This window comes from Elephas maximus, chromosome 1 (assembly GCF_024166365.1).
Source record: "Elephas maximus indicus isolate mEleMax1 chromosome 1, mEleMax1 primary haplotype, whole genome shotgun sequence".
Classification (NCBI taxonomy): Eukaryota; Metazoa; Chordata; class Mammalia; order Proboscidea; family Elephantidae; genus Elephas; species Elephas maximus.
Window position 1 is genome coordinate 180378406 of NC_064819.1, and position 27083 is coordinate 180405488.

Consider the following 27083-nt stretch of genomic DNA (forward strand, 5'->3'; position numbering starts at 1 on the left):
ATGTAAAGAATTATTAACTATAACAAGGCTTAACAGTAATGAGAGATTGGCTAGTAAGAGGTAAAGAGAACTCTACAGGAACAGTTTATATAAGGAGTAGCCACCACCTCTAACGTTATGATAGACTCCCAGGGAGAAGTGCTCCCCCAACACACACTCCACCCATGGTTGTAACACAGTATTCCCTCCTTAGCCACATCTTGCTACCCAGTTTGAATGGCTATCTCTGAACCCTCACAGCTCCACGTGTCCTGGAAAACAGGGCCTAGGGCTGCTGTTCATGCAAACTTTAAACAGGCTGGGCTACAGCAGTGTCCGCTACCTTTAAAGTCTTAGAGAGCACCAACTGCCTTCTACTTACTCCAAGTCTCCCACATGTCAAAGGGGTAATTCTACATTCATTTAATATTTATTTGTTGTTGTTGTGTGCCCTCGAGTAGATTCCAACTCATAGCTACCCTTAAGACAGAGTAGAACTGCCCCATAGGGTTTCCAAGGAGCGGCTGGTGGATTTGAACTGCTAACCTTTTGGTTAGCAGCCTGAGCTTTTAACCACTATACCACCAGGGCTGCAATATTTACTTAGTGCCTACTGTATGCAGCCATTGTGCTAGTTATTAAAGTGGCAACAATGAACAATGCAAATGTGGTTTTTGTCCTTATGGAGCTTTCATTTTAACAGAAACTGTAGAAATAAAAAATAATAATCCTACCTTAGCTGGACTAGTATCATGAGCACGTGAATGCAATGTGGTGATTTCTCTCTCAACACGTCATGACACTGTTGAAGCCAAAATTATTGTCAGTCCTTGAGTGCAGACTCAGAAGTGGCGTGCTACGGTGATGCCACTTAAATATGCACACACATATATATAAACATTCACTCTTTTGGATGACCGCTTGCTAGCTGAGCGCTTATTTGAGAATTGGTTTGCTTTTCCCTTAAACCCATACCTGTTGCCGTCCAGTCCATTCCAACTCATAGTGACCCTACAGGACAGAGTAGAACTGTCTCACAGAGTTTCCAAGGAGCGCCTGGTGGATTAGAACTGCCAAATTTTTGGTTAGCAGCTGTAGCACTTAACTAGTATACCACCAGGATTTCTGCTTTTCCCTTAAGCCTACTTTAAATCAATCTGTCTAAAAATAATTAAAATTTTTCAATGAAATATTAACTGTGGTTTTTTTTTAGAGCGTTATACATTTTTAAAAATTTTCCCTGCCATTATCACCACTGCCATCACTAAATGAATGTTATGCTGGATGTTTTTTAAAGGGTGGCTAGGGTGAGCTCTGGTGGGGTAGGGAGTTAAGGCATGCAGTCAATCATTCCTTAAATCATTAGTAAAACTTTTTTTTTTTTTAGCATGACTGTGCTTAGGATCAAGCTGGTTCTGTAGGGATATGAAAGAGCCATGTAAGAATTGAACTTTCCCATAAAGACCTTAAAATGTTAAATATTAGAACTAGCCAAAAGGAAGTCAGAGATGGGCAATGCATGAATCTCATAGTCAAGAAAGTTTCTGGAAGAGCTGAGCTTTGCAGGGTGTAAATTGAAAGGTTCACACCTAGCAGAACTAATTCAGTGTTTCAACTGAAAGGTTGAAAGAAAAAAGGAAGGATTTTGGAAGGGTAGATATTAGAGTCTGAATGAAAGGGCATGAGGAAAGAAGACATGTAAGGCTATTAGAAATTTCACAAAAATAATCATCTGAGTTTTTAAAATTTGCAACTTGTATTTGCATATTCCATAATAAAGTGGCTTCATTTATTTTAGTGACATCTTCGAAAGACCTACAGTGTGCTAGTTTCCAAGCATCAAAACAATCGAACATTTGTTTTTAAACTCTCTTCAAAGGCATAAAGGAAATCCTTATTCTCCTGTAATATCACTGCAATAATTGCATTCAGTTATTATTGACCTTGGAACACATAAAGGATCATTTTATTTATTTTCTGATTTTATTTAATTGATTTCTCACCCAACTCATATTCACCCCCACATTAAAGAGAACACGCAAGCCTGGGCTCTTGTTTTCATTAAGCTGTCGTTTTATATTATTTTGGAAAAAAGTATGCATGGACCGGGAAGAAAATAATGATATTTTAATAATGTGACATGGCAAGTTTGCACTTCTCAGCCAATTCTGTACTGGTTTCAACAGAGCAGAACTAATTCAGTGTTTTTTGGCCGTAGTGCACCAGAGAGAAATCTTTCAAGGAACACTGCAATGAGATGGCCCATATTTGTATTGCAAAAATAAGTATGAAATAGTTTTAAGTTCAAAGTAGAAACATCCTTAGAAAATTACATCCCAAATGTTCTCTAAGTACCACAGAGAGCACCCAGGTAATGGAAGCATTTGGACATTGTTTTCTAAGTCATTTAATAGTCCCCAAATAGAACGGCCTGCCCTCTTCCCAGGGAGCATCAGTCCCACGCACTGGTCTTTTGACCACTGCTCCCCTCTCCTTGTGCTGCCCTTTCTCTACCCCCCATCTGAGGTAGGACAAGGGCTGCTTTCCTGAGAGAGGCCCAGGGGCCAAGGACAGAATGTGAAACTGGTTTTACCTTTCAAAATGGATGAACTGCACTTAGTCTCTGAAAAAATAAGCACCGCAGAACCTTACTATAACCTTAGGGTCAATGCTAGGTATCTGACTTACTTTAGAGGAAAATGACTTGTTACTGGTTTCTTTAAGTTCTTCAGTTTCAAAACTCATAAACCTTGTCATCTCTAATAGCTCCACTTCCTCTAGAATTCCATTTTTAAACCTCTCACTCTCTGACCATCATCTCCTTTTCTTCCAGCTCACTGATGCCTGTATTCTACTCTAGAAATTATTTTTTACCTCATGGAGACCCATCACTCCTTGACATTACTAGTTTGCCCCTTCTAACCATCCTTGTCACACATCCTCACTCTTTTCTTGCAGCTTAGATTCTTAGTTTAGCTCTGTAACTATTCCTTAAAAAACATTCTTAATGTCCTTCCTCCTCTGCCTTCTCTTCATCATGTGGCAAAACCCCAACCATGGTGTGGTAGGCAGAATAATGATCCTCCAAAGATGTCCATGTCCTCATCCCTGGAAGTATGAATATGTCAGGTTATATGGCAAAGAAGAATTAAAGGTTGCAGGTAGAATTAAGATTGTTAATCAACTGACCTTGAGATGGGGAGATTATCCTGGATTATCTGGGTGAAAAAAAAAAAAAAAAAAAAATTTTTTTTTTTTTTTTTTTTTTTTAATCTGGGTGGGCCCAATGTAAGTGCAAGGGTCCCTATAAGTGGGCAAGGTAGGCATAAGAGTGAGAACTAGAGGAATGGCTGCATAAGAAACACTTGGCCAGTCATTGCTTTGGAGATTGAAAGGAACAAGAAGCCAAGAAATATGCTGCAGAAGTTGGAACAGGCAAGGAAACAGACTGTCCCCTAGAAACTCCAAAAAAAAAAAAAGGCCCCTGCTGACACCTTGACCTTAGCCCTGGGGTACCCATTTTGGATTTTGGAAATGTAAAATAATAAATTTGTGTTGTTTAAAGTCAGTAATTTTGTGCTAATTTGTTAAAGCAGCAACAGGAAACTAATACACATGGTTAAACTCAACTATCTGCTCACTCTGCCTGCATTCACAGAGCTGATCATTGGAAAAATCAAATAACCATGCTAGTTGGACTCACTTAAATTTATGACTACATATCACAATTGGCCTCTTGTAATTTCCAGACAATCTTATCACACTTCTCTATAAATTCACTTTCTCCTCTCCAATATGATTATTTTATTCCTTTTCTCTCCTCACTTCTCAACACTGCCTTTCCTCAATTTACTCTGAGATTATACCTATTACTCCATAGGAAAAATAACTGTAAATAGTTGGGGAATGCAACATCTTCCCATCACGTCCCTAATCTACTTCCATTGCTACATATGCACTTACCTTCTCACATGCTATAATAGATGAACTGTCCATGATTCAATCTAAAGCCAGTCTTCTCATTTAAGACTTGAATCCCATCCCCATTAACTGCTCAGAGGTCTCCCTAATAGCACTAATATTTCTTTTAGCTCCTCAGGCAAAACATGCAGAAGTCTTCACTCCCCCTTCCTCCTTGTACTCCATGTTCAAATGAAACATCAATAATCCTGTTGTTCAACAGTATCCAACCATAATTCCTGTTGTCCCTACGCTAAAATATACCCTGAGTCTAATTACTTCTCTCATCTTTACTGCTACAGCTTCATCCAATTTCCCTTCATCTCTCACCTGGATGAATAAAATACTCTCCCGATCTTCACTCTCTACCACTCTGTAGCAATCTTTCTAAAGTGAAAATTAGATTCCACTATTTCCCCACCTATAATCCTCAAAAGTCTCTCCACTGAAACCAGTAAAAAATCCAGATTCTATTACGGGCTATAGAAATCTATATAATGGACGCCTGTCTACTTCTCCAACTTCACCTCCTACAACTCATCCCTTCATTTGCTATACCCCAGTCATGCCAGCCTTCTTTCTGTTCTTCAAATTCACAAGCTTGCTCTTATCTCACAGACTTTACATTTGCTGTTCCTTTTCCTTGGAATGGTCTTCCTCCTCTCATTGATGGTTACCTGCTTTTCATTCATGTCTCAGCTCAAATATCACCTCTTCCAAGAAGGCTTCATTGACCAAGCAAACCTGAAGTGGTTCTGTTACATTACTTGTAAAAAATCTTCTCCACAGCATGTATCAGTACCCAAAGCACGTATCAGTACCCAGAATCTTGTTTATACATTTGTTTGTTCTCTCCTTCCTTCCTTCATTTATTGTCTGCTTAACCTCACCAGGATGTATGCCTGACATACATATACGCTCAGTGAATTTTTTTGACTAACTCTTGTGTACTAAAGTCTACTTCAAAGTTAACTGGTTAAAGCAAGATTTGGGCAAGGTTGCCATCAGTCTTTTTTCATGTGGTCATTTACCTGTCTTTTGCAATAGTGTGAAAATATGACTCCCGTAAGCTGCTCCAGTTCTGGTCAAAGTTGGCATCATAAGAAATCAGGCTGGGTGGCTGCCGCATCCATCTTTATTTTTTTTTCCCATGCTGATTTTGTGGTAGGACTAATAACTGTATTAAATACCTCCAGTGAACACCTTATACCTGAGAGTATTTGTACTTTAAGTTTTGTTCTGCCATCGCAGTGATGGACTCTAGGCTTTCTCTGCAATTCTTGCACAGGCATTGGTTTGGTTTCTCAGACTAGAATGGAATCATCTTGATGGTAGAAACTGTTTATAGTTCTTAAAATCACTAGAGTGCCAATAATGTAGCAGACCCTCTACAAATAGTTTGATTCACTGAGGGATTTTTTAACGCAGTCACGGCTATTGCCTGTCCTTACTGGAGCTTTACTTCCAGCCTTATACCATGCCCACCTTCTACCCAATCCATCATGCTGTTATTTTTAAGTGTTAGTAGTGAGCAAGGGGATAATTATCCCCATTTCTGATCTACAGAATAGACCATTGCTGAGCTTCCTTGATGATAATGGCATAAACTCTAAGAGCTTTTCAGTAGAAACTAGTCACTATCAAGAATTTAGATTTAGTGGGGCCCTCACTTAGGGGCTTAACTGTTGAAAATCCAGTGGGACCATTAAAAAAGTGGTCTCCCACAGTACAGGCTGCAAAAGTCGGAATGCAGTGAGGCCCCAGTATGTCACTGGCATTACATAAAGTTACACAGTTTTCACTTAGAAAACTGCTCTTATAAAATCTGATGACAGGCAGGGGATATTCTATTTTATCACTATATATGTGTTTTACTGATTGGTAGAATATTTTTTCTTTTCTTGACTAAATTAGTTGTAGCACAATATATAAATGAAAGTACAGTTTTTAGTAAGGAGCTGACAAAAAAGTTTAAAGAAAAGGCTGCAGTTATAACTGTAATATAGTTTTTTTTTTTTTTAATTCAATTGACCAACTGTTTGGTGTAATCAGGCTCAGCCACAGGAAAATATATTCTTTTTGTAATGTATATATACTCTTTTAAAAGGTTAAGTGAAGGCAAAGACCATCCATTCATTTAACAAATCTAATCTTTGCTATTACCCTCTTAAACAAAAAAACCAAACCCGAGGCCATTGAGTTGATGCCGACTCATAGAGGCCCTATAAGACACAGTAGAACTGCCCCATAGGGTTTCCAAGGAGTGGCTGGTGGATTTGAACTGCTGACCTTTTGGTTAGCTGCCAAGTTCCAAACCACTGCACCACCTTAAGTTTTATAAATATGTCTATATGGTTCATCGTTTCTCCAGTTAGCCTGTTTTGTACTCAAATGCATAAATGCTATGCATAATACAAAAGCTCAATAATTACCAGTTGACAAACTATGAAGCTCAAGAACCTATATGAAGATATATTTCATTTTTTATGCCTTATTGAATAATTCTCTTGCACATGAAAAAGACATGAAAAATAACACATGGATGTTAGAGGTGGTTGATTGTGGTTGGGGGTGTAATTCATTTCCCTGAAGATAATTCATTTAAAATAGTGATTTTCTAAGAGGACAGGAAAAGTCTTTCATAGACACATGTAGAACAGGGAATGATGGCACTATTTGAAGATAGGGATTAAGAGTGTACAACAAGTATGTAGAACAAAGTTGGCAGCCTCAGAACCCGTTAGTTTAATCACACTATTCTCTTTTGCTTAAAAATCCTAACCCTGATGGGGATCGCAACAGAGAGTCTTGGACAGAGCAGGAGAAAAATGTAGAACAGAATTCGTATTCACATAAAAAGGCTAGACTTACTGGTCTGACAGAGACTGGAGGCCCCCGGACACTCTGCTAACCCAGAACTGAAACCATTCCCAAAGCCCACTTTTCAGACAAACATCAGGCAGGCTTATAAAACAAAAAATAACACACATCAGGATGTGCTTCTTATTTCAAATATACAAGGCCAAATGGGCAGCTCCTGTCCAAAAGTAGGACGAGAAGGCAGGAAGGGACAGGAATTGAACGAATGGACACAGGGAACCCAGGGTGAAAAGGGGAAGTGTGCTGTCACATTGTGAGGATTGCAACCAATGTCACAAAACAACATGTGTATAAATTTTTGAATGAGAAATTAACTTGAGCTGTAAACTTTCACCTAAAACACAATTAAAAAAAAAATCTTAACCAAATCTCTACCAGCTGGGTCAGTTCTGCTGTTAAGAAAAGAGTAATATTAAGATCTGTCATATATTTGCAGCAATGATATGATGTTAATCTCTTAGGGAAAGGGTAAGTGAAGCAGAAACCCCAGACTGAAACCCACTTGGTCTAAATCCTGATCTTTCCCTATTACAATACTGCCTCTACAAATGAAAAAGCATCGTGTAACTTGCTTTCCCAATAATATTCCAAAAGTCCAAAGAGATGCTAAATAAAACTGCAAGTTGAACTATTTGGAGCAAGTTATTTATCCCTTTCATTTTTTTGTTTGAAATTCTATTTAGCATTGAAACTGGCTTCTGTGATTGGAGGCAGTAAATGACAGATAGGGTTCAATAGAGCTCTGTGGTGAAGGGTAAGTATTTTTGTGTTTCTGTAACCTGATCCAAAGGCTATTTCTAGCAGTTTGTCATTTAGTGCAGAGAAGTTAGTGAGGTCATGTTGATATATGATCTTTTATGCTTTGAACTTATCACTGCAGTTGAACTGGTCCTACAATTCTCATTAACAATGAGCAGTTATCTTTCGATACTAAAGAACAAGACAAAATAAACTGCTTTGCCTTTTTTCCTCTGAACTTTAATACAAAGAAAAGTCAAAACTTGGAGTTTAAAGTATTTGGCTAGGGAAATTTAGAGCAACTGTTTTTTTTTTTTAATTTTTACTACAGAGGTAAAAATAGCTTTAGAATTCTGAGAAGAAATCCAAATAAGATCATATATATGGATGAGAGTGCAGGTGAGAATTGTCTAACATCATCTCATGATAAATATTTGGCTGTAGCAGGGAATGAGATTACCTTAAAAAAATGTTCTGGCATCTGAGCATGCATTTCAAAAGGAATACCATTCTCTAAAGAAAGAAAATGCCAAAGACTCAGGAAGACATCGTGAGCTGGGAGAAAAAACACCAGCCTAGGAGACCTGAGTTCTAATTTCTGATTTGCTCAGGTATGAGCTAAATGACATTGAGTAAAGGCCATAACCACTACTTACCTGGTCATTTCTAGCTTGGATTTCACTAATGACCTCTGTTAATGTTTCTGAGTTAGCTGACAGGCTGACCATGTCTCCAAATCCATCTGCCTCACAGACCTTTCTAATCTGGACAGATTCACCATTGATTCCATTTACTTACCTGTTCTCCCCTCCCTCAACACATCAGACAAAGCTTTTTGGCAAACGGAAGAGATCCATATTTATGCCTATTCCCGAGAAAGGTGATTCAACTGAATGTGGAAATTATAGAACAATATGATTAATATCACACACAAGCAAAATTTTGCTGAAGATCATTTAAAAATGGCTGCAGCAGTATATTAACAGGGAATTGCCAGAAATTCAGGCTGGTTTCAGAAGAGGACGTGGAACCAGGGATATCATTGCTGATGTCGATGGATCCTGGCTGAAAGCAGAGAATACCAGAAGGATGTTTACCTGTGTTTCATTGATTATGCAAAGGGATTTGACTGTGTGGATCATAACAAACTATGGATAACACTGTGAAGAATGGGAATTCCAGAACACTTAATTGTGCTCTTGAGGAACCTTTACATAGATCAAGAGGCAGTTGTTTGGACAGAACAAGGGGATACTGATTGGTTTAAAGTCAGGAAAGGTGTGCGTCAGGGTTGTATTCTTTCACCATACCTATTTAATCTGTATGCTGAACAAATAATATGAGAAGCTGGACTATATGAAGAAGAACAGGGCATCAGGATTGGAGGAAGACTCGTTGACAAACTGTGTTATGCAGATGACACAACCTTGCTTGCTGAAAGTGAAGAGGACTTGAAGCGCTTACTAATGAAGCACAGCCTTCAGTATGGATTACACCACGACATAAAGAGAACAAAAATCCTCACAACTGGACCAATGAGCAACATCATGATAAATGGAGAAAAGACTGAAGTTGTCAAGGGTTTCATTTTACTTGGATCCACAATCAACAGCCATGGAAGCAGCAGTCAAGAAATTAAAAGACGCATTGCATTGGGCAAATCTTCTGTAAAGGACCTCTTCAAAGTGTTGAAAAGCAGAGAGGTCACCCTGAAGACTAAGGTGCGCCTGACCCAGGCCATGGTATTTTCAATCACATCATGTGCAAGTGAAAGCTGAACAATGAATAAAGAAGACCGAAGAAGAGTTGACACCTTTGAATTGTGGTGTTGGTGAAGAATATTGAATATACCATGGACTGCCAAAAGAACGAACAAATCTGTCTTGGAAGAAGTGCGGCCAGAATGCTCCTTAGAGGCAATGGATGGTGAGACTGCGTCTTACATACTTTGGACATGTCGTCAGGAGGGATCAGTCCCTGGAGAAGGACATCATGCTTGGCAGAGTACAGGGTCAGCGGAAAAGAGGAAGACCCTCAATGAGGTGGATTGACACAGTGGCTGCAAAAATGAGCTCAAGCATAACGACGATTGTGAGGATGGCGCAGGACCAGGCAATGTTTCGTTCTGTTGTACAGAGGGTTGCTATGAGTTGGAACCGACTTGACGGCACCTAACAACAACAGCAACAACAAGTAAATGAATACATAATGTATGAATGAAAATCAATTCCCCTCCTTCCTATTTTTCAGTGGAATTTGAGACATTGGCTAATATCATCATTAAGAAATCAAGTCATCATTTTCACCAGGAATTAAAAGTTACCCCTCCCTCCACCTACCACCACCACCAGTCCTGGCTAAATGCTCCGGTAAGAATAACTGATTAATCGCTTGAATTAATTTTAACTCATTAGAATACTAAAATTAATCTTGAAGAAACAGTTCCTTTCATTTCCTGAGCAAAAAATATCCCTAATTTGCCTTCAAATGATAAGGTCTTTGTGCTTGTTTTCTCAATCAAGTCCCCCCTTTCCTACCCTAAATTCGTTCTATCTGACTGTGGTTTATGTAGAGTTGGGTGTCACCTACCTCTGCCAGAAAACACAGAGGCAGTCCGAGGTAATGGAACCAAAGATAACTTCATGTAGAATCAGAAAATCTGGGGTTCAGTTTGTCTCTTTGTGGTCCAGAGACAATGGGCAACCTTTCTGGGACCTCAGTCTCCTGTTCTGTATGTTAGGATGATACTCACATTACAGAGTTATGCTAAGGCTCAAATAAGATGACACGTGATGTGAAAGTATCGGTTAAATGCTAAAAAAGAACTTTTTACTCTAACCCTAAGCCCAAAGTTTCAGTATTATTTAAAAATGGCTCTCCAGTCTCACTTTTTCCTAGAGATACTATACCAGGCACCAAGGACTGATTTGAGTTCAACTCTTCTCCCAAGTGGACAGGGTAGAATACAGCAAAAGCCTAAAGAAAGGAGGAAGACCAGTGCATCAAGAGGCCTAGATTAATTGAGAACATAGGTAATTTACCCTGGCTAATTTTTAATTAGGAGTTCAGGAACAGACATCTCTGCTCTGTGAAACTCCCAATTACCTCAAACATTTCTCTGCACAGACATTCACCTCTGGGAGTGCCACTGCAGGCAACTTAGGGGATTCAGTGTGCATCAAAGTCTCTACAGCCTGAAAATACCTTTGCAATCAATTTTACGTAGTATGCCTCACAAGGACCTAGAGAAGTATGGTAATATCCTTGGATCAGAAAAGGAAGACAGCTAGCAATTAAGTTATTTGCCTCAGGTCATACATGGAATTAATGGTGATGTTAACATTCAGAGGGCTTTCTTCTGTGGCAAAGAGAACTCCTTTATCCTCCAGTTGTGGGTTATTCGTACTATGACCAGATTTACCAGTCTTCAAGGCAGGTGACCTTGAGGTACCGTTGAGGGGTCTGAAGGGGCAAGTATAGGGGCTATATGATTCTTGCTGGCCTAGCTATTCTCAGGTAAGTCATGTTGTTAGCTGCCATCAAGTTGGCCTCCGACTCATGGTGACCTATGTACAATGGGGAGTAATGCTTCCCGGTCCTGCTCCATCTCCATGATCAGTTGTGGACCAGACAACTGTGACCCATAGGGTTTTCACTGGCTGATTTTCAGAAGTAGATCAGCAGCCCTTTCTTCCTAGTCTGTCTTAGTCTGGAAGCTTGGCTAAAACCTATTCAACATCACAGCAACACGTAAGCCTCTACTGCTAGATGGGTGGTGACCATGCATGAGGTACATTGGCCGCATGAAAGACAAGAATTTTACCACTCAATCACCAATGCCCTTATGTAAATAAGTCATAAACCAAATCAAACCAAACCCGTTGAAGTTCAGTTGATTCTGACTCATAGTGACCCTATAGGACAGTGTAGAACTGCCCAAAAAGGTTTCCAAGGAGTGGCTGGTGGATTCTAACTGCTGACTTTTTGGGTAGCAGCCAAACTCTTAACCACTGCACCACCAGGGCTCCACGTAAGTCATAGGTAGTACAATTTTCAGTGGAAAATTAACCTATAGGAAGAGGCTGATCTAAAGACAGACAGGCAGATAATAGAGACAGGAGGCAAATTTGTGTTTTTTCTTAAGAGTTTGGTGTTCTTTCTACTAGACCAGTGATTCTGAAATAGTTTATGGATTTCTTAAGGATAGGAGTTACCTGCATTAAAAGCAATCAGTATATAATAAAAGCAATTATATGGGGTTATTGCCATCTTTTACAATTATCTTGACTACTGGTCCTCAATTTTCTATTAAAGAGCATATGGTTAATAAATTAAGTGAACTTTAAATTTTAAAACATGGAAGTAACATAAGAGCTCCTACAGGTAGGACAGTACCCGTGACCAGAATGAACTGGTACAAAGGTACATGTCTGAGGCATTAGTCTCTTCACTGGATATTTCTGGTTCTTCTTTCAGACAGATGGTAGGATTGTACTTCCCCATCCTCTTTGAAGGTAGGCACAGCATAAAACTTACTCTGACCAATAAAATATGAGCAGAAGTAACACATGTCACTTCTAGGTGAAAGTTTTAAGAGCCAATGTGAGATCTGTCACAGGTCTCTTTCTCTCTGACATAGTGGCTGGTGTTTGGCAATGTTCCAGATAGTGGTGGCTCTGTTTGCCTGGTCCTGGACGGGGGCCAAGTGGAACAGGGCAGCAGCCAACCCATAATGGATACGGAGCTTGAGAGGAAAAAATATATATGTATTTTATGCCACTTAGATTTGAGGGTTATTTATAATCAAAGCATAATATACACTCTTCTAACACAGTTCACCTTCCTCGAAAAGAACAGATTCAATAAAAGGTAAAGGGTATGAAAAGGTACACATTGAATGGATATCCACACACTTAAAGGTAAAAGTTGGACTCACACATATCAACAATCATGAAGATGGCACAGGACCAGGCAATGACTCGTTCTGTTATACATAAGGTCGCCAGGAGTCTAAGCCAACTTGACGGCAGCTACTAACAACAACAACAAAGGTAAAGTAGAACGCAAAGTGTCTGAGGGAAGATAAATGACGAGGGAGAGAAATGATCTCCTAACCAAATGCTTTCCTACCACAGATGGTAAAACTGGCATGATGGTTAGACCACTGTCGGAAGTCTTTATCTATTTGATATCTTTGAGAATTTTGTTCTGATGAAATGGCAGCATCTGATAAATTCTTGACCTACCCAGAAGGCAATGTGTTATTTCTTTCAAAAGCAACAACGTGGTCTTTCAAAAGCTGAGGATGCACTCAAGGGAACTGCAAATTGGATTTAATTTGGCTCAATAGAGAAGCACTGCTTAGCTAAGGAAGTAATGGAAAATGAGAGATTAAATAGCGACCAGAAGAGAAAACGGAACACTGAACATAAAATTCTACTCCAGGTCTTAGAGAAGTAAACATAAAAGGTTTAGAGAAAAAGACTTATGATGCCATAATCATAAAACTTTAAAGGAATTAGAAACCTGGCAGGATGGGAATATCTAGCATATTGCATTATGATAAAGTTGCAAATAATCCTGATTTAGTAATACTCAGGATGCTATATTGTTGTATTAATTCATTTAAAAAATGTTTATCGAACAACCGGTAGGAGTTAGGAATTGTGCTAAAACATTGGAGGTCCAAAGAAGACATAGTTCCTGCTCTCCAGCAGCTTACGCTATAGTGAAACAAACAAATGGATAAACAATAAGCAAACAAACAAAAACCCCAAATAGCTTTCACTAAACACTTAATATTTGTCATTAGTGATTACTGTATGTCCTTTACATAATTGTTTTCCCTAATTCTCATAAGCCTACTAGGTAAGGGTTATTGTTCTCATTTTAAACAGGACACTCTGTGGCTCAAAGAGATGAAGTAATTTGGTCTAAATTCATATAGTAATTGACTAAACTGGGACTTAGAATCAATTTTCTATGATTTCAATGTCTGTATTCTTTGAATCACACCTTGATGCCTTTTCTATCTAAGATTATGCAATTTCTTTTTTACTTTTTTGAAATGTTAATGTTATGTGAGTGTGTACTATGGGAGCAGTGGTGGTACAGTGGTTAATGTGCTCCACTGCTAACCGAAAGGTCGGGAGTTCGAACCCACCAGCTGCTCTGAGGGAGAAAGATGTGACAGTCTGCTTCTGTAAAGGTTACCCACCCAACCCACTGCCGTCGAGTCGATTCCGACAGGGTTACAACCTTGAAAACCCTATGGGAAAGTTCTACTCCGTCCTATAGGTCTCTTTGAGTTGGGATCGGCTCAAAGGCAACAAGTTTTGGTGTGTGTATTTTAAATGGACGAGGGATTTATCCCACAGAAAAAGAACAACTTTTTATGCGATTATATTTTGGTCATTTTTCAGTTTACTTGGAAGATAATTTTAGAACATTATGGGACATCAATGATTTATAAGCCATCTTTTGAGAATCCTCTAGCAAATCGCATGCAAAATACAAAGTTGTTTCTCATCAGAGTCTAGAAATCATATTTAATACAGGAAAAAAGGGATACTCTTAGAGGAAATAACAAACACCCCTCTATAAATATAAGTAATGATCAACTTGATTTTACAAATTTATAGCTGAGGGTAGAAATTTTCTTCTTTTAAGAACATCTAGTTCTTTTTCTTCAGGTCTTGAATTCCAGGAATAAAAAGGGAGGTCTTACATACTTTTTCTTTCTCTAGCCCCAGTAATGTACACTTATAATTAGAGGAAAATCTGGCATCAGAGAATACAACTCTCCATTTACTGTAAGTCAGACAGCTAAATTGATTTTAGCATTCTGGAAGAAAAATTGCACCTTTGGTGCTGAATTGCTTCCCTGTGAGTGTTGAGCCAAATATTAAGGTAGATTTGAAAGAAAACAAAAAGCATTCAAACTCTAACGTACCTCAGGCTTATAAATCGGAATTCAGACACCTTAAATTAAGTTGGATTTCTTGAAACAAACTACTCTTATTATTTTTGTATTACTACTCTGACCTACAGTTTATATACCATCTAACGATGTTTTGAGCTCTTTAGATACAACAAAAAATGAAAACCTGCTTGTTGGGGGCTTCTGTGGTAATCCTCACTCCAGCTAACACAGGCATACACCAAAGCGTCGACCCATTTCTGAGGATTTCTAAAGACATGTGACATTCCTCTCAGATTCCTTTCTGTAACCCAGTACAGAAAAACCAAAAATTAAACCTGTTGCCGCTGAGTTGACTCCGAATAACCCCGTACACCAAGGAAAAACTGACTGATTAACTCATTTAGATTTTTTGTTGCTTTTTGTTTTTCTAAAAGTAATACATGCTCATTATGAAAAAATTAAAAATTCCAAATAAGCAAAAAGAAGAAAAAACATAACCCAATTACCTAATCAAAAACACTGGAAATATTGCTTCATATCTTTTATCCTTTCCTTTGTGGATAAATACATATTTATTTTTTTTTTTTTAAAAAGGCACCGTTAGTGATTTTTAACCTTGTTTTTTTTTACTTGATAACATGTTAAAAGAATATTTACAAATTATTTTACATAGCTGTATAGTTTCAGTGTAGGGTTATTCATATTTTCTTAAACCGCTATATTTGATTGTTCAATTTGTCTCTAATATTTGGTTATTGGAATATCATTTCTGAAAGATACTTGCCACAGTCTCTGAAAAGAAACTGAATGTTTATTGGTAAAAAGTTTCATTTTTCTGTATAATTATTCATTTTAAGCAAATGTTAAAAAATAACATTTTGGAGGTAGGAATGTAATTATGGGTGGTAAATGAGGAGTTAGTATTAGATCTTACCTCTGACGGTTTATACTAACTTCTACCCTATGAAAGTCCTGTCCTAGACAGAGGCTAGAAGCCAGGGCCTGCTGCCTCCCGTTGCCCTTGTTTTTCTCCTTACTGAGACTGTAGCTCTTTCCTGAGCCCAACCCAGACACGAGCCCCTGTCCCAGAGGATGAGCATAGCATGCGTAATGCTGAAGGACAGATCCAGCCTGGATCCTCTGACCCTCTGTTCAGCCAACCTTGTTACTGGTGGTTTCCAGAATGTCTGATGAGCCTCAGAGCTGTGCCTTGACTTCCTGGAGCCCTTGGGATCTGCCTCTGCAGGATCAATGCCATTCTCTGAGGCTGACTTTGGTGGCTGTGCTTAAACATTTCATCATTCACGTTAAACATCCATTCCTTTATCTATCACAAAATGTAATGAGCACCTACTCTGGGGAATTCTGAGCCACGAGAGAGGCATTTATTGCATCTAGTTGTGAAATCTTCCCTGAAATTCATTTTCAGCAGTGTTGCAGATTATATTTAATTTGAGAAGATTGTGCCATTAAGTATTTCTGATGTGTTTCTACTTTATGTTTTATTTCTATATTTTTTCCTTTTTAAATTCATGACATTTCTTGTTAATACAAGTATAACCCATTGCCACTGGGTCGATTCTGACTAAAACTGGCCCTTAGAGTTTCTAAGGAGCAACTGGTACATTTGAACTGCCGACTTTTTGGTTAGCAGCCGAGCTCTTAGCCACTGTACCACCAGGGCTCCAAATACAAGCGTCGGACAAAGCAAATCACTAGTACGTTTAAACTGAAATTTTGTTAACATATGCTATAAATACATTATGATACAACCAACTGGACCTCTTCTACCTATACATCCCCTACCTCTAGAGGAGTGTGTGTTAAAAACGGCGACGTGTGGGGCAGAGAAGCAAAACGCACTGGGATGACTCATGAGTCACAGTATAATCATCATTTACAAAGATTATACATTTGATACATCCAACACCTAATCTTCTGTGATGCCCATTTTTAGAAAATGATTTATTAGGTGAAAATAACTTTTTCTTTTCCCTATTTCAATGTCAAGTATGTACGTACAATATTTTTTTTTACACTACACAGACTTACAATAGTAAGTGGGAAGTGACCTCAGAAATCTCACCAAAGACAAACCGAGCCAAGGGTAATTGGCTTGAGGTTCCTTCATTTCTAGATTGAATATTCAAAGCGATCAGAGTTTGGCTAAAAAGTGAACAGAGCAAGGTCTATATCTAGGAGAATAATTCTTCAAAAAGTGGCAAGAAGATGAAAATAAAAACTGATGAATAATTGCACAATTAAATTAAATCCAAATTCTTCAGTGCGACATTCAAGGCCCCCTCTAGCCAAGTTGATTTTTTAACACAATTAACATTTTACCACAAGCATGTAGATGTATCATACCATTCAGACATGCTAAGCCATGGCCTTGACCTTCACACCTAGCTCCAAAATCCACACCAAATTGAGTCCTTCTTTGCCTATGGGTCTTTGGCTTACAGGTACTCAGTAAGGAACGCATATTCACTTTTAAGTATAAAATGTTACTTTAAAAATTTGATACTGTTTGGATATGTCAGTATTTGGTATCTCCAAAACTGTTCTTTTCAAGGTTTTACAACCCTGTGAACTTGCTAGAATACATCAGGAAGAATTTGTTGCTGGCCCTGTATTTCTTTTTTTAAGCATTACCTAAGGATACCAGCTGTGTCCATTCCTATTCTTGCCCATGGTCACCACCACTTTCACTCTTTACGGTTGAGGTCAAAACTGGCAGTGTGCTTAACAGCTCCTTCTCACAGGAGGGAATTGTTCCACAAATAGCTTCCTCCTCTGTCTTCAGGTTGCTCTGGAGCACTGTCTCAACTCACTAGCTGTGAATTTTCCATTGCTGCCTCTGTCCTTTGACTCAGCTCTTGTTCTGATTGACTTTGCTACTGTGGACCTAATACTTTAAACCCCATTTCTCCTGAATTTTGCACTGCACTGCTGTGGCTGACTACACTCCCAGCTCCTGAGACTCAGCCCTGGTCAGAACTATTTTCAACCCAGAGGAAATGAGAAACCCACATTATACTAAGAAACTCCTGGGACTTGGTTATCATTTCCTTCAGTTCATAGCTCCTTACCTTACAAATCCAACTAACCATTTCCTCTCCCTCACGGTACCTACCCATACATGAGACTAAAAGGAATATGTGGGATTTTTGCCCATATTAGACTGTAAGGTAGGTGAGATTTGAAACTATTCTAGCTTATAATTCCTACTACCACAGTTCAGGTTGTGGGTAAGCAAAATTTGTCCAAGATCAAGCCTGTATTTATCTAACTGGTACAAGGTGATGAAAGTAAATGCTGACAATGGGGAAATTAATAAGACAAAAGATTTTGCTTTCTTGTCTTTCTTTCTTGGTACATTTAAGACAGTGTAACTGAAATATCACCTTTTTCAGAAGATAAAGAGGCCATATTATTAACAATCAGCTAATCAACTATTAATTTTCACATTTACATTGTTTTAGGTCACTTGGTATATTTATCTCTAGCAAACTGCTTGATGGTAGCAAGGAAAATATTCTATAAAATGAGCAAGTAAGATGGAGTATTTCAAAGCGTGGTCCATAGAGTGAGCATAGCTGTATGGCGTATGCAGTCTGCTGGGTGGCTTCTTCTGCTGGGAATGTCTTACGAGAAGCAGTCAGGATATAAACTTATATACCTCAGACTGGCATTAACTCAGTCTGAGGAAAGTAAATAAAATGTAATTGATTTTTCTCTAGAAAACATGAAGTTCCACTGAATGATTTTCTTGATCCTTAAAAAAAAACAAAACAAAAACTTTTGAAGTGGAAATATCTTTAGAACTAATTACTATTTTAGCTTTCTAGCATCACATTTCAAGAGCCGACTAACATTTTCTTTTCAACTAAGAAGAGTACATACAGCTTGAAAATTTTATGTTTTTCAGTAGTAATTCCCTAAATAGTATATACAATTCCAGGGCATTCTAAAGGTCATGTAAAAATGTTTATGTATTCTGACAAATTTACTGTACAGTCTAGGGTAACATATCAAAGCTAGTTTTAAATATACACAAACTTGATTTTGGTTCAGCAAAAGAATCACTAAATTCCAGGAAACCTGTTTTCCAAACTGAATACCTTTTCATGAAGATGGTTTAATGTTCAGCAAGATCAAAAGGCACTCTATTTCTGGCATCATCTACATCAAAAACGATTCTTAAGAAATTTGTAATTAGGCAGAGTTTTACTCCAACAACAGATCCTTATATTAGGTGTTCCTATTTAAGCCACGAACACAATGAATGGCATAACCGGGACCCTGAATGGAACTCCCCTGATTAATCAGTTGCCACAGTGCAGGCAAAATACTTAGTTGAAGCAAAGCTGAAATGACCGCACGGTGTCTCAAATATATCAACTAGATGATTACCTGACTAGCCTTTCCTGCTGACTCCTTGTCAGCACACCGTAGCCTACTTGGCACTGTTTGACGATGCTCTAAAATAGGCATATTACTCCAGCTCTCTTTTTGAAGAGACTTGTAGCATGGAAGCTGACAAGTGCTATTACAAGGAGCTAGGAAACCAAACCCTTAGAGACCTCTCAGAAAATACCTACAACCCTTAGAGACCTCTCAGAAAATACCTACAGGAGGACATTAAAACAACAAAGCTCTTGATGTAAAATTCTATCTAAGAAACTTTAATCAAAGAGCACCATGAATCTTACATGACTGTTCTTTCTTCACGACGATTAATATCATCAGCTCCTTAAGGCACTCAGTAAGAAACATTTCAAAAACACCTCCTAAATATACTGAGAAAAAAGTGCTGAATACACATTCTGTACAAGCATTTAGTGTAGAAGAAGACATGTTTTAAAAAAAAAGAGCAAAAATAAAACAGAGAGGCCTTTATAAGTTTTTCACAGCGAAGTTATTCATAAGTAGTAATTCAAGATAGTCCCAGACAAACTTATGAAAAACGTACAACTTGACTCCTTTCCCCAGCTACTTACCTCCAGGCGTTCCCACCTCTCATCTCCCTTGTTCAGTGTCTTATTGGGACAGCGTCTGGTAAAAGGCCGTATAGCAGAGTGATTGAATATACTGTGTATACAGCCAGGCAGATTTGGGATTAAAAAACAGGTTCCTCCAGTTACTTGCTGTGTAAAGTTGGGGAAGTTACTTAACTACTCTCAGGCCCAGTTTATTCGTCCATGATATGGAGATGATACTATCAACCTCATAGGATTATTCTGAAAATGGAGTTGGGTATCTAATGAGTGTAGAAGCTTAGCACAGAGCCTGGGATATGATATGGATTCAATAAATGGCAGTTTTGGAGCTGATGTAACTGTAACTCATCTCTAGGATATTTCCCGTTTAAAAGGGAGTTCTAAAGGATTGTAGCAATCTTATGACTCAAAGGTTTCAATTTACTTCCAGAATTTCAGGTGCCATGAGAGACTGGTAGATGAGTTAATTTTTGTTACTGGAGCCTTCCCGGTGGCTGTCCAATAAATGCATAGGAAGCTGTGAGCACAGGACCTGGATCAGAAGAATTGGGGTCAAGCCCCTGTTCTGCCTCTTGCCAAATGTGTGACCTGAGGGCATCATTACTTAATTCTTCATAGACTAGGCTTTCTCATGAGTAAGGTGTGGCTAATGATATATCACAGTGCTATTTCTAGGATTACATGAGACAAGGAATGAAAATGAGTGCCATCTATGCTAAGTGGTGCACACTGTAAATTATTACCATGATTCATACCTTGCCCTTGTCATGAAACATGTCACAAGAGTGACAGAAATCCACTCCCAGTGAATGGCCAACAATCAGCCAGAGAAAGCAAAAACAAAACAAAACAAGACAAAACCAAAAACTGACAAACACCACAACGTAAAACAATATAATACTGATTCCAAACGTGGGTATTCCAAAGTTCATTTGGCTAGCAGAGTTTGAAAACTACCAAAAGTATCTGGGTAAACAATTACAGATATAAGCAAAAGCATGAATCTCAAACCATTATGCTAAATGAAAGAAAAAAAAAAAGAAGTCAGGCACAAAAGAGTACATACTATAGGACTCAGTTTACGGGACGTTCCAGAACAGATCAATGGTTGCAATGAGCCAGGAGAGAATTTTCTGGGGTGAAGAAAATATCCCATATCTTGAATGGGTGGTACAGGGAATATATATTTGTCAAAACTCACCTAATTGTATATTTAAAATGGGTGCCTTTTAATGTGTGTAAATTTAGCTCATGATGTTGATTTAAAAAAAAAGAAAACTAATAAAATAAAATTACCTTAATTCTTTATGGCAATATAGACTCTTAGATTCTACCCCGGACTCAATGAATCAGGATCTCTGGGGGTAAGACTGGACCGGTATAGTTCTAAAAAGCTTCTCCAGGTAATTCTGATACATACCCCTGCTAAGGCTATGTATATTGCAAATGTTCTACAATCATATCTTAATCTAGTTAAATAATTAAATTTCCAGAGTTTTTAATGGTTCAATTTTGGTGCATGCCTTTTTCTGGCATGTTTCTGAGTACTTTATATAAATAATGAAACATCTTTAAAAGCAGGCAGAATTAAACAAACAAAAAAATGGACAGAAGAACTAGTGCTATTATTTGAATACTTTGAACTCTGGTCATTATTCATCCAACCAATGTTGGCTGAGTATCTATAGTACGTCGGGCACTTTTTTAGGAACTGGGAATATGTGTGGAGATGAATGAGACAGGTAAAAGCTCAGGCCTTGGGGTGCTTATACTCTAGTGGAGGGGAGCCTTAAAGAGGGGCCAATTAGGCCTGAACTCTGAATACAGATTTTCATTAAAAAATAAAAATTTCTCAAGAGGCAACACATTGGACTCTAGGCAGTAGATTAAAAAAACAACAGCACAAAACCAGCAACAAACAAATGTGAACATTTTACAACTTGTATTTTTTATCATACAATTTAATTGAGGGTACCGAACCAAAAGTTTAGAGGCACCACAGGGTGATAAGACAACGGCTAAAAGTAAAAGTTATAGGCAAACAGAGTAAGCAGTTAGGTCCAGTCCAGTGTGACTGTCGCTGAGTGAATCCGGGCTCTTTATAGCTCCTCAGCATTGCTCTTTCAACCATTCATTGCTACAAAATATTAGGTAATCACATACATTTTGCAATGAAGAAAAATTGCTAATAAGGCCTAGGCAGTATAGAAAAGGCTGCTGATAAATTCATTTTGTCTGTAACGGGCAAAGTAAACTCCAGTAAAATGAAAAGCCAAGTCTCTGGCTTGCTTCCTCGTTTATTCATTGTACATTTATTAAACAGAGATTGTAATAGTATCAACCTCACAGATTTTGTGAGGGGCACATGAGACCATAAAGCCCTTGGCACAATGCCTGGTACATACTGAGCTCTCGGGAAATGTTTACATCATTATAGTCTTGTTGAACAGGCACCCCTTCTGGAGCAGGAGACACAAAAGACCAATAAGACACGCCCTGCCAACAAGCATCTTACCATCTAGCAGAGGGAGGAACACTAAACAGGGGAAGCATTATAATTGCTATTGTAGGGCTCAGGGGCATCAGTGTAAGAGGAGAAGCTAGTTCTCTAGGGTGGAAGGAAGGGAAGAGGGAGGGTCAGATGAGCCTCCAAAGAGGAGATATTGCCAGTTCTGGCTGTTGATGTAACTGCAGCTCCGCAAAGGCAGTTTCAGGAAAAAAAAAAAAAAAAATATATATATATATATATATTTTTTTTCTTTCTGCCATCTGTGTGAAAAAAAGTAGTTGTGATAGATTTGATTATCAAAGATTTTCTATGAAATTCAAATGCATGGGAACATTCTCATTGATAAAGGTTCATCAGAGTTGATGTTTAGGTCTGTGATAATATAAAAGCTGTTTGTAAAGACGGTGAAATTGAGAGAGAGAGAGGAGAGTCAGACAAAGTTCGAGTAGAAAAGAACACAAGAAATCACGTAGTCCACACTCTCATTCTACTGATGAGGAAACTGAGGTGCACATGCTATTACAATTTAAATTTTTTTCAATTAAATAAAACAAAAAATTCTGCTTCTCAGTCGAACCAGCTACATTTCAAGTGCTCAATAGCCACACTGCAACTATTAGCTACCGTACCAAGCAGCACATATATAGAACACCTCCATTACCCTAAAAAGTTCTACTGGAGAGCACCATGTTTTAGGCAGTGAGAGAGAGAAGTAACTTTTAGTCACTATTAAAGTCATTTCACAGTGAGTAAAGAAAAGAGCTTTTTGAACGTTATGACCACATTTTTCAAATGTGTTTCTAAATTACCAACGTAATTGCTAGCCTGTAGAAAAACCTAACTCAGCACATAAATGTTTCAAGTAAAAAACCCAGCATATAAATGTTTCAGATAAAAATTGGGCAGGCATCATTATAGCACACATAGTTTTATAAATGCATCAGATTTGCACGTGTAATTTTGGAAATGGGGTAGAAGCCATTTTAATGCTCTGATTGTCATACATTTCATGAGGAACCCAATGCAAATATCTACTACACAGCATATCAAAAGGAAGAAAAAGGAGGAAAATGAAATTTAAGTAGGCCATGATTTAAAGAGGGAATTTATAAAATAGGAAGCGAGTAGCAAACAACCAGCGGACCTATATAGGTCTTGTTATTCTTAAAATGCAGCAAAAATAAACTTTAAAAAATTTAGTGACATTTCCTATAAATTTAGGGTGTAAAAACTGTAAAGTGTTTGCCATATTTTGACAAAAAAAAAAAAAAAACCTGTAAACCATTTGCCTTCTTTTGACAATAATCTTTCACAGTGTAAAAATACAGAAAGCATTCCAAAAACGAAGCCAAACCTGATGCCGCCAAGTTGATTTCAACTCATAGCAACCCTATAGGACAGAGTAGAGCTGCCCCATAGGGTTTCCAAGGAGTGGCTGGTGGATTTGAACTGCCATCCTTTTGGTTAGCAGCTGAACGCTAACCCCTGAGTGGTCAGGTCTACACATAAAGCATTAAGTGTTAAAAAAATGCTTTTTTAAAAAGAAAATGTTGTGTGCTGAAATAATGTTCTTAAACTTCATAAAGAAAACAGTTTTTATGGAATGATTAGAAACTGGGAGAATGATTTGAGATATTTTTAGAAATTGAAAAAAATTTTTTTTAGGAAGTTGACTTTTTAAAAACCTGAATATTCTATTTTGGAGTTTGCTCTTAGACCTGAGAAATCAGATAGCTAGCAAATATATTTGATTTTCTTTTCATGTAATGTTCTCCTCACTTATTGACTATCTCGTTATCTGACATTCCACATTTACAACAATAGTAAAAAATCCTATCTGAGTATTTTGTGCGTTAACAACACACATCTGGCAGTAACAAACACCGAGGTACGAGATGAGAGTGATGTTGGCTGTGATGGTTAAGGTTATGTGTCAGCTTGGCTGGGCCATGATTCTCAGTGGTTTGGCAGCTATGTAATGATGTAGTCACCCTTCATTTTGTGATCTGATGTGGTCATCCTCCATTTTTGCATAATGCAGATTTTACATAATGACCTGGTTTTTGGAACCTAACCATGTCAATAAGTGAGGAGAGAGTATATAAAAATCCATAAATTTCACTTCTGTAAAATTACTATCTGCTGTTTTTCTACTTTTTTTTTCTGACTAGTTGAATCCATTATCAGTGGTCACCATAAGCCTTGGCCATGGCTTATGGTGGGCATTCACTATGCCAATGTACCCTTTTACCAAAGCCAAGGGAGCGACTGCAGTGTGGCTTCCATTTGGAAACTCCTCTCTCATTACCATTTAGCATGTTTTCTCCCTTCACTTTAATTTTTCTATATTTCATTTTACAAATCTTTTGGTTCTTTATCTCTTTTGCACCCTACACTTAGATTTCCTTTTGCACATTGATGATTCACTTTTTCAGTATTCTTATAGCTTATATCCCAGTCTAGAAATTCTTGAGCATCAGGCCACTAACTGGTGTTATATGTGACAAAAAGAAAAAATTAAGAACCATGCAATGACTGGGTATGTGCCTAGTATGGCAGAGATAGTTGGTTTGTAACCAATACGGTCTCGTTATTCTATCAATTTCCAGCAAAACTCTATTAAAAAAAAAACTTCATTTTATCACTTGTTCCCACAATGAATTAAAACTTACTGCAAATGTGATTTTGTTTTGAGATGATTCAATTACTGATCAATTTATTTGAGACATCAATTATTGAGACCAATTTATGCATCGTTTTTACTGTTGTTTGCCACGTCTTATTATGCTATGCAAGAGCTGAAAATGATGCTATAATAACCTTAGACTCATTTCAGATACAATGTTTGCTTATAATCAAAGTCTAGAACAGTAACAATAAAGACTGTTACCTTCTGCTGTAAAACTGTGGCTGACTGACACAGATCACAGGTAATTCATCCTTCCTTTCCATTCCTGCCCTAGTTCATTCCCTCATTATTTTTATCTCTATCCCTGAAGGAACCTCCCAAGCTGTTCCCTTCAAATTCACTCGGCAGCCAAAGTAATTGTTCTAATATGTAAACTGGACTATGAGATGCCCCAACTTAAACCCTTCAGTGGTTCCTCGATGCTCACAGGATACTGCTGACACCTAGAATGGCATGCAGGGCCCTGACTTGAGGCTTGCTTACCTCTCTTCAGCTTCATCCATTGTCACAGCTTGTCTCCAAGAATGCCCAGGGGCTTGAGCTTCCATCAATACCTAAGACCATTGCCTTTCTGCATGCTGTTGGCTCTGATTCTTTTTTCGTGTAACTGGGATAACACCAGCTCATCTTTAAGACTCAGATAATACGACTTTTCTTCCAGGAAAATTTTGTGAAAACTCTGCATCCAAAGGCTGGTTGTTGTTGTTAGCTGCTGTCAAGTTGCCCACCTCCCCCAACTCATGGTGACCCCATGCACAACTGAACAAAATGCTGCCCAGTTCTGTACCATTCCCATGAGCAATTTCAGATAAGACTGTTGTGATTCATAGAGCTTTCACTGGCTGAGGTTCAAAAGTAGATTGCCAGGACTTTCTTTCTACAATGCTGGGTTTGCTTCATATTTTTTTGTTTTTCTTGTTCCAGTCATACCCCATACATGTCTACATCATTGCTTCACTGCTCTGTATTATTCTGATTTGTTTGCATGTTGTAATCCCCTTGGGCTGGGAGGGCCTTGGAGCCACGAAATGTTTCTTATTGGATTCAGTTGTCCAAGGGGCCTGGGACACAGTAAAGACACAGTGAGTACTTTGAATGAATAAAAATCACTGTCTTGTTCACATGGCAGCTGGCTAGCCAAGGCAGTTAGACTAAAACGAAAAACCAAACCCAGTGCTGTTGAGTCCATTCTGACTCATAGCAACCCTACAGGACAGAGTAGAACTGCCCAATAGAGTTTCCAAGGAGTAGCTGGTGAATTCGAACTGCTGACCCTTTAGTTAGCAGCCATAGCACTTAACCACTATGCCACCAGGGTTTCAGTCAGAAAGACAGCTATTTGAAATCCAGCCAAATACCAGCAGGCCAGGCATTTTCCAAGCATGTGCTAGTGGTCACATACAGGACACTTTCCTTGCTGTCCAGCTATAATACAAGAGCAACAGCAAACAGAGCAGTGTTATGACCTAAAGCAAAGGAGAAGGCCTGGCCTAATTTAAACAAGCATTTAGGCCAGGTCAGAGGGGAAAGGCAGGCTTATAACTAGTTACAGGCTCTGTAAATGTCAAAGAAGGTTTGCACCAAACTATGCATGTGGACCTAGTGTGAATAAAAGCTAGATTTTGGTAGCTCTGAAAGACAGGAGAACTGCTGGGCTTGGGGGATCCTACTCCATCCACCACAGAAACCCAGGGCTTCCTTGTGTTTTATTGACTTTACATAGGCATTCAACTGTGTGGATCACAACAAATTCTGGAATACATTGTGAAGAATAGGAATTCCAAAACATAAAATTGTGCTCATGAGGAACCTGTACATAGATCAAGAGGCAGTTGTTTGAACAGAACAAGGCAATATTGCACCGTTTAAAATCAGGGGAGATGTGCATCAGGGTCGTATCCTTTCACCATACATATTCAATCAGTATGCTAAGCAAATAATCCGAGAAGCTACACTATATGAAGGATTGGAAGACTCATTAATAACTGGTGATAAGCAAATGACAAAACCTTGCTTGCAAAAGTTAAGAGGACTTGAAGCACCTACTGATGAAGACTACAGCCTTCAGTATAGATTACAACACAACATAGAGAAAATAAAAAATCCTCACAACTGGACCAATAAGCAATATCATGATACATGGAGAAAAGATTGAAGTTGTCAAGAATTTCATTGTACTTGGATCCACAATCAACACCCATGAAAGCAGCAGGCAAGAAATCAAATGATGCATTGCATTGGGCAAATCTGTCACTTTGAGGACTAAGGTGCACCTGACCCAAATCATGGTGCCTCCAATCTCCTCATATGCCTGTGAAAGCTGGACAATGAATAAGGAAAACTGAAGAAGAATTGATGCGTTAGAATTATGGTGTTAGAAAAGAGTGTTGAATATACCACAGA

At 38.4% G+C, this 27083-nt stretch overlaps 1 protein-coding gene across 7 annotated transcripts in view; it reads right to left on the reverse strand.

Moving 5' to 3' along the window:
* The window catches only part of HS3ST5 (heparan sulfate-glucosamine 3-sulfotransferase 5), a 361222-nt gene that overhangs the window by 66213 nt on the left and 267926 nt on the right, over positions 1 to 27083 (reverse strand). The window contains exon 1 of one of the 7 annotated variants that reach the window (XM_049899339.1): positions 714 to 759. The exons of the other annotated variants lie outside the window; for them this stretch is intronic. The gene's annotated coding sequence lies outside the window, so the exon portion shown is untranslated. Of the gene's footprint in view, positions 1 to 713; positions 760 to 27083 lie in introns of those variants that run through there. 7 annotated transcript variants of the gene reach the window in all.